Genomic DNA, 6,801 nt, shown 5'->3' on the forward strand with positions numbered 1-6,801 from the left:
GGGGCCGAGGCCGTAGCGCGAGAGACGCTCGCACACGGAGGGCCGGCGGCGGCCTTACGCCGTCTGCGCAGCGGAGCGGCCTAACGCGCGCGGTGAATACGGCGCGGCGCCGCCGGCGGCCCCGGCGCGGCCCGCGGAGGGCGGGCGGTGTCGATGCGAGGCGGCCGCTCGTCGCCGCCGCACTCGGAACGGCTCCGCGCGTCGCGGTGCTGCCCCGCCGGCCGCCGAGCTGCCTTCCCCCCTCCACCCCCCCCCTTCTCCTCCTTCCTCGCGTCCCCCCAGAGGCCGGGAAAGAAACTTCCCCAAAGTTAGCGCAGGCCGCAGGACGACAACATGGCGGCCGCTCTGTCCCTCGCGGGGCCGCCATGGCGCGGGGCGATCCCGCCTCGGGTCCGGGGGTGGGCGGCGGGAGCGGTACCTGAGGAATGGGCTTCGGGGCGGCCCCGCGAGCAGCCGCCTTTGTCCGCAGGGAGCCGAGGTCGGGGCGCGGAGCCCCGCGCGGTGCCGGCGTCGGCGCGGGCGGGAAGGTGCCGGGCGGGGGGCAGGAGGAGGCGGCACAGAGCCGGGCGGCCGCGCGGCCCGAGTGCCTCCGGGGCGGGCGGCGGCGGGCGGGGGCCGTGGGCTCCGGCTCCGGCTGGAAGGCGCCGTTCGCTCTGCCCAGCGGCCCTAGATGCTGTTTGGAGCGGGGCCTCCGGTGAGGTAGACCCTGTGCGGAGGTCCCGGGCAAAACCGATGTTTCGTTTTGTCCTAAGTGCGCGTTCTAGTAGGGCTTGTGGCACCTGTTATGTCAGTCTCTCTGGGGAAAATGCAGGGCACACACGCACTGGAGCCGCTGCTTGAGGCACGGCCTCACTCCTGGCAAAAGGCAGTCGAACCTTTCTGAAAGCCCCCAGCAAGGCGCGTTCCGCAGCCTGCCGAGAGCTTGGCGCTTGGCTGTCGGTGCCACTGCACAGGTTGTCCTGGCATCTGAGCTGGCTGGGAGTTAACTGAAGCTTCTCTGCCCAACACCGAGTTTATGTAAGAGCAATCTGCAACTTATCTGCAACGAGTTTTAGATCGTCATTTCACATAATATTATCATGTCCAAACTTCATTTTTCTAGCAAATTCTCATATGCGTTACGTTCTCATAGTTTGTATTTTCTATACCTTTCCTCATTCTTAGGCTGCCTAAGTCCTTTCAGCCTTGCACTCTTCCTTACATCTACATCAGGCTAACCAGACTAGCTATCTCAGTATGGCGTTTGCCAACTTTGCAGTGGCATCACCATCTTGGTTCAGATTCGTTTTCTGCTCCCCAGAACGCTTTCAGCCATGCTGTCATCTGAACTGCTCCCCACATTCTTTACAAATTCATAGTGACTTTCTGACTTGTCACTTTTTAAATTACCTCATTCACAAAGTACATACACATTAATAGTTTATTATTTTCCTGGAACCTTGGATTTACTCTGAACAGTTTTCCATTCACAAGTTCACCTTTCTTCTCCTTCCTCTAGTCAATCAGTGGAGAGCCCACAAATTCCACAATATTTTTTTGTAGCTACACGCCAATAATTTCAGAAGTTCTCTGGCTGGCATCCTGAACAATTTGGAGTGTATTTTCCAAGTGCTGCCAACCTGTGTAACCACGTAACCACTTCAGTGTAATGGGTTCTTTCCTGCTGCTACTTGTTGCTGTCACCTCCCAAAAACATTCGGTTCAGTAACAGGTTGCAAGGCAGTTCTGAAGGCTGAAGAAACTGACGTGCTGGTTTCTGTGTGCGTGTGCCTTCTTTTTCTATCAGCAGTGAACAATATTTTCACTTGTTTTGCTTTTATTTCCTGTGCATATAGATATAACGTGTTCCTATGTCCTTCTCAGGTACTAATTTTGCCTCTCATTTTGTTCCTGCCTGCCCATGTTACTCTGCAGTGCTAATTCTTAACTATGTGCTTGATTCCACTTTTTGCACAATCTGGAAAGTCTGCTTGTATATTTTGACACTGCCATTAGTGCTGCATTACACTCTTGTTCGTGTCGGTTAATGCTCTCTCCCCATGTGCCTTCTATGTTAGAAGGTTTGTAGTTCTGTTGATGCCTTTCAGTAACTGCTCTCTCTCCTTTCCCACTGATCATGCCACCTTTATATTCTCAGCCATTTTCTTTTATTAATCAATATTTTAAATAGTGTTTCCACTCATTTCTCCATCTTCTAAATAAAAAATTGTCTAAAACACATTTCAAAAGCCCTGGGTCTTCATTCAAGTATGTGTGTCCCATAATAGAAGTTCACCATTGCTAAGATTTGTGCTTCAGTTGCTGTTGTCAGTTGCCTTGGAAAGTTTCACCTGTCTGTAGTTACTGTTTCATTCTCCCTGTATTCTGTGACAAGTCTTTGTGGAAGAGGAGCAGGAATTCTCTCCAGTAGGTCAGCCTGCTTTCCTGATGAGAACAGCTTGCACGACAGCACTTTGGTTGAAAGCTCAGGTCAAAATATGCGCTGGAAATTAAGGACAGACTTAAAATTCACTTGGAATTTCACATTTCATGTGCTTTGTTTTTGTACTTTTCAAATATTTTGACTGCTCCAAAAATGTTCATTAAACCACAAACTAAACGGAATAATCATTAATTAGAAGACCACTGCCCTCTCAATAGATAGGATAAACTGTGGCATGGTATCATTGCACTGCAGCTGTTGTTGTGCAGACCTACAGATCTGGTTATACCTATGGATATTCTAAACATCTTTCCTTCAGGCCAAGTGGAAGGAGCACTGAAATACTCTGTTATGTAATAATAACTGGAAAGAACAGGAAGTCACCTATCAAATAAGTGGGAAGGTGGCCATGGCTGGTTGAGGTTTCTTCTAAGCCACACAGGCAGCTGTATGTTCAGCTGTGATCGTAACCAAGCAGCAGGTAAGAGAAGCATTCACGTGCATGGCCACCACGAGGACCTTTGCTCTTTGCTGTTCATCTTCCTTAAAGGAGGCCATGCTACCATGGGCGCTAAGGCAGTAGCACAAATCTGATCCAGATTCACAGATGTTAATCCCAGCACGCAGTATGGGGCTTACACTGGCTTTATGGCTGTACAGTGGCCTTGTGTGTGTTGTGGGAAGACAAAAGTACTCGATATGACATGTTAGAGTATCAGGAGGTAATATGCTTCACTTGGCATACAGCCCGCCTGCACAGAATTACTCGGTTAGGTCTTTCTGACAGACTGGGTCCAGGATGTAAGTTTAATCTGAATCATCAATTTGTGTCATGTGATCTTTTTGGGGTCATTTTTCCTAAAACTGGTATTATAGGTTCAGTACAAAAAGGTCTAAGTCTGAATTTATGTTAGCGTATCACCAGACTATAGATAAATGATTATTAGTTTTCTCTGTGCTACAGTTTCTGCTAAATTTTATATTCAGTGTAGGTAAATGAACCAGGTTATAGACTCACAGAGGCAAAACCTCCCCATCTGCAAACAGAAACATACCATGACTATCTCATAACCAAAACAACACAGCCAGCACTCTGAACATGCAATCTAAACTACCCACACTAAACTTACAGAGCAGTGCTCACATGCTGACTAATTTATAGAAGGCTGGGAAATTACAGACGAGCGATGTGCAAGAAAATGCTTTCAGACTGACTCTATCACAACTATGCCCACTTTTTGCCTCCAATCTTTGCAAAATCAAGCAAGACTTAGTCTTCTCTATTTTGCTCCTGCACTGGTTTGACTCCTGGTTATTCTGTTTATTAACCAGTCAACTCAGGGATCTGTATCTCTCCAATGTCCTCCAAAGAGCTGCTAATCATGTCTTGAATGTTTTCAAAATGTTTGCTTGTTCATAATATTTGGTGAATATTTGTTGCCTGAGGCAGGAATTTCCTGCAAAGAAGAGGTGAACCTCTTCCTGATGTCAGATGAATATTTGATGAATATTTTCCTAGATCACCCTTTTGTGCCTAAGCAACTCAAGACATTTCTGAACAAAGGCAAAATATCCACAGAATCACTCCTTTGACTTCTGTCCTTCTTGAAACATGTAACTGACACACAACCTGCAGAAAGACTGAAAAAGCTTTTCAGTCTCATCAGGAGCAGGAAGCCTGAGAGACATCTTCTAGAGCCAATCTGCTATCAAGGTATACAAAGGAATACACAGAAAAGACAGAATTGCCACAGAAGCCCCAAATGAGCTTTTTGCATGTATTCATTGTGAAGAAGGCTGGGGTAGTTCCCAGACAGGAACTCACGAGCTTGTCTGAGGATCTGTCTCGCATTGAAGCACCAGTAAGGGTTAGAATAAATTGACAAAGTGAATAATAACAAACTAACCATTGCCAGATGGTCCCCACCATCCCTGCAGAAGTGTGCAAGTCTTCCTTTGAAACTGCTTACACACAAAGCCTTAGGAGATGGCTAATGCAGCACCAGCTTTTACAAACAGTTCCTGTCTCCTGGAGAGACAGCACATGGGAGGGCTGTGACCTAAAGAGCATAGCGAAGATTTTCAAAGCCACACCACCTTTAGCACTTGTTTTTTACAAGCCTTTCCAACAGCCATTTTGAGATGCCCAGAACACCACAGGACTAGTCAGGCCATGGCTTGGAGCTGGTGGGATGGATTGCCAGTGCTGGGTACAAGGATAATGAGAGACAAAACCATAAGAAGGGGTTGCAGCTGGCCAGCTTTTGCCTGGATGGAGGTCAGCATTGGGACGAGAAGCTTCAGGGACCAGTGGGAATTCCCATGCTGCTGCTGCTGCTGCTGAGCCCTGGACCTGCTGCTGCATGCAGTCATGTTACAGCCTGTGCCAGCAGCAGTGCAGGGTGCTTTTTTTTCTTCATGTAAAAGATACTGTCTGCCAAAAATGTTTGCCAGAGCTGTCTGTGTTTGTTTTGCCACACCTGCTCACAGCAGTTCTGGTTGCGCCTACCTCTGCAGGTAGTGCGGTGCAGTAGGAATGCATCTGAACGGTGACAGAACTGGTACAGAGGGCCCCGTGTTCACACAGCTGCTGCAGGGTACTGTGTGCTTACCTGGAGCCTTCCTCCAGCCCGGTGTCATCTGAATGCCATGAAATGGGCGGCTGTGAGGCTGCTCTGTGCCAGCATGTCCAAGCACAGTGTGGCAGATGTGCTCCAAAAGCACACTGCTGATCCAAAGAGCAGCACTGATGTGGGCGCTCCAAGGTGCTCAAAATGGACGTCTAAAATGGAGGTCCAGGAGAGGGGCTGTGTAAGCACTGAACTATCGGAACAGTGTAACAATATTAAAAACATAAAAGTAGTATTATCTCCCCAAAATTAATCTTTATCTCTATAAAAGCCTACCTATCGGAACAATACAACGTTATTCAAAGAGTTAAAATTGCCTGTTGCGTGCTGAGAATCAAACCGACGGCTCCAGCGCTGCTCGGGGTGGGACCGCCGAGCACAGCCCAGGCCCGGCCGCTTCCCCCGCGGGTCCGGCACCGTGGCGGCCGTGCCAGCAGGGGGCGCGCCCCGGCAGCGAGCCGCCCCCCGTCTCCGCCTTCCCGGCCGTCCGTCCCTCTCCGCCCGCCCATCGTTGGGCCCGGCCCGGAGGGAGGGCTCTGCAGGGAGAAAGCTGCTTCAGGGAGGTCCCAGCGTTTGAAAACGAATTGAAATGTGCGCTTCCTCTTAGTGAAAGAGTACGAGGTGGTCTTGTATTTGCAGCGGGTTTCAGGAGCAGAGGTTTGTCAGGAAATCGTTGTCGCTAAAGACATAAAAAGCTGTTTTGACTGATGACAAGCAAAATGTTTGCCATGTTGCCTTGCTTTGATCCTGCTCTTATCTGTAATATTCATAGTGATGATGTCCAGTGATGCTTTTCGTAATGTAAAGAACCCTACAAAAACTAGTACTGGTGCCAGCCAAAGTCCAAGGAGGGAGGTGGATTGATGTTACTTTTGTTTGCTCTACATCATAAAGACACACGCCTGTACATTACAAGGGATTTTAACAACTCCATCAGTCCCACCACAGAGGTATTAAGTAGATGAAAAGAAAGAAAAACGAACCCCATGCGCGCCTCGTGCTGCCTTACCCAGTTACACATGGAGGCTCAGAACTGCAGCCTGTTTTCATTTCCAAGTGAGAACAAGAACTCATGGGAATCCCCATGGTGCTGCTGCTGCTGAGCCCTGGACCTGCTGCTGTATGCAATCATGCAGCTGCAGTCATGCTGCTGCATGCAGAGCTCCTGGAGCACCCCAGCACCTGCTCCAGCATGCTGGCAGGAAGCTTCCACACACAGTCACAGAATCACAGAATCACAGAATTGTAGGGGTTGGAAGGGACCTCCAGAGATCATCGAGTCCAACCCCCCTGCCAAAGCAGGTTCCCCACAGCAGGTCGCACAGGTCGGCATCCAGGCAGGTCTTGAACATCTCCAGAGAAGGAGACTCCACCACCTCCCTGGGCAGCCTGTTCCAGTGCTCCGTCACCTCACTGTAAAGAAGTTCTTGCGCACATTTGTGCGGAACTTCCTATGCTGCAGTTTCCAGCCGTTTCCCCTTGTCCTGTCTCCACTCACCACTGAAAACAGTCTGGCCTCGCCATTCTGCCCCCCACACCTTAGATATTTATCCCCAGTGGGACACTTCTCTTGCAGAGCATGGTGAAGCCAGAGGGCACAATCTGAGCCACAGTTTGCCTTCTGGCTCGAGTTACTGGCAGGAATGGTAGTCTGGGATTGGAAATGAAAGAATAGATTTCTTATTTCCTATTGAGAATGCTTAGCTGATGTTTCTGACCAACTGCTCGTTCCTCTGTTTCAGTTCAGAC

The 6,801-nt window shown here is 49.4% G+C and overlaps 1 long non-coding RNA gene across 1 annotated transcript; it reads right to left on the bottom strand.

Moving 5' to 3' along the window:
* Positions 1-2,488: 2,488 nt before the first annotated feature.
* On the bottom strand, positions 2,489-6,244 carry LOC128076106 (uncharacterized). Its single transcript, XR_008204250.1, has 3 exons — positions 5,329-6,244; positions 5,035-5,204; positions 2,489-4,444 (listed from the first exon to the last, which is right to left on the bottom strand). It is a non-coding gene; the product is annotated as an uncharacterized LOC128076106 (long non-coding RNA).
* Positions 6,245-6,801: the final 557 nt, after the last annotated feature.

This window comes from Tympanuchus pallidicinctus, unplaced genomic scaffold (assembly GCF_026119805.1).
Source record: "Tympanuchus pallidicinctus isolate F22 unplaced genomic scaffold, pur_lepc_1.0 scaffold13, whole genome shotgun sequence".
Classification (NCBI taxonomy): Eukaryota; Metazoa; Chordata; class Aves; order Galliformes; family Phasianidae; genus Tympanuchus; species Tympanuchus pallidicinctus.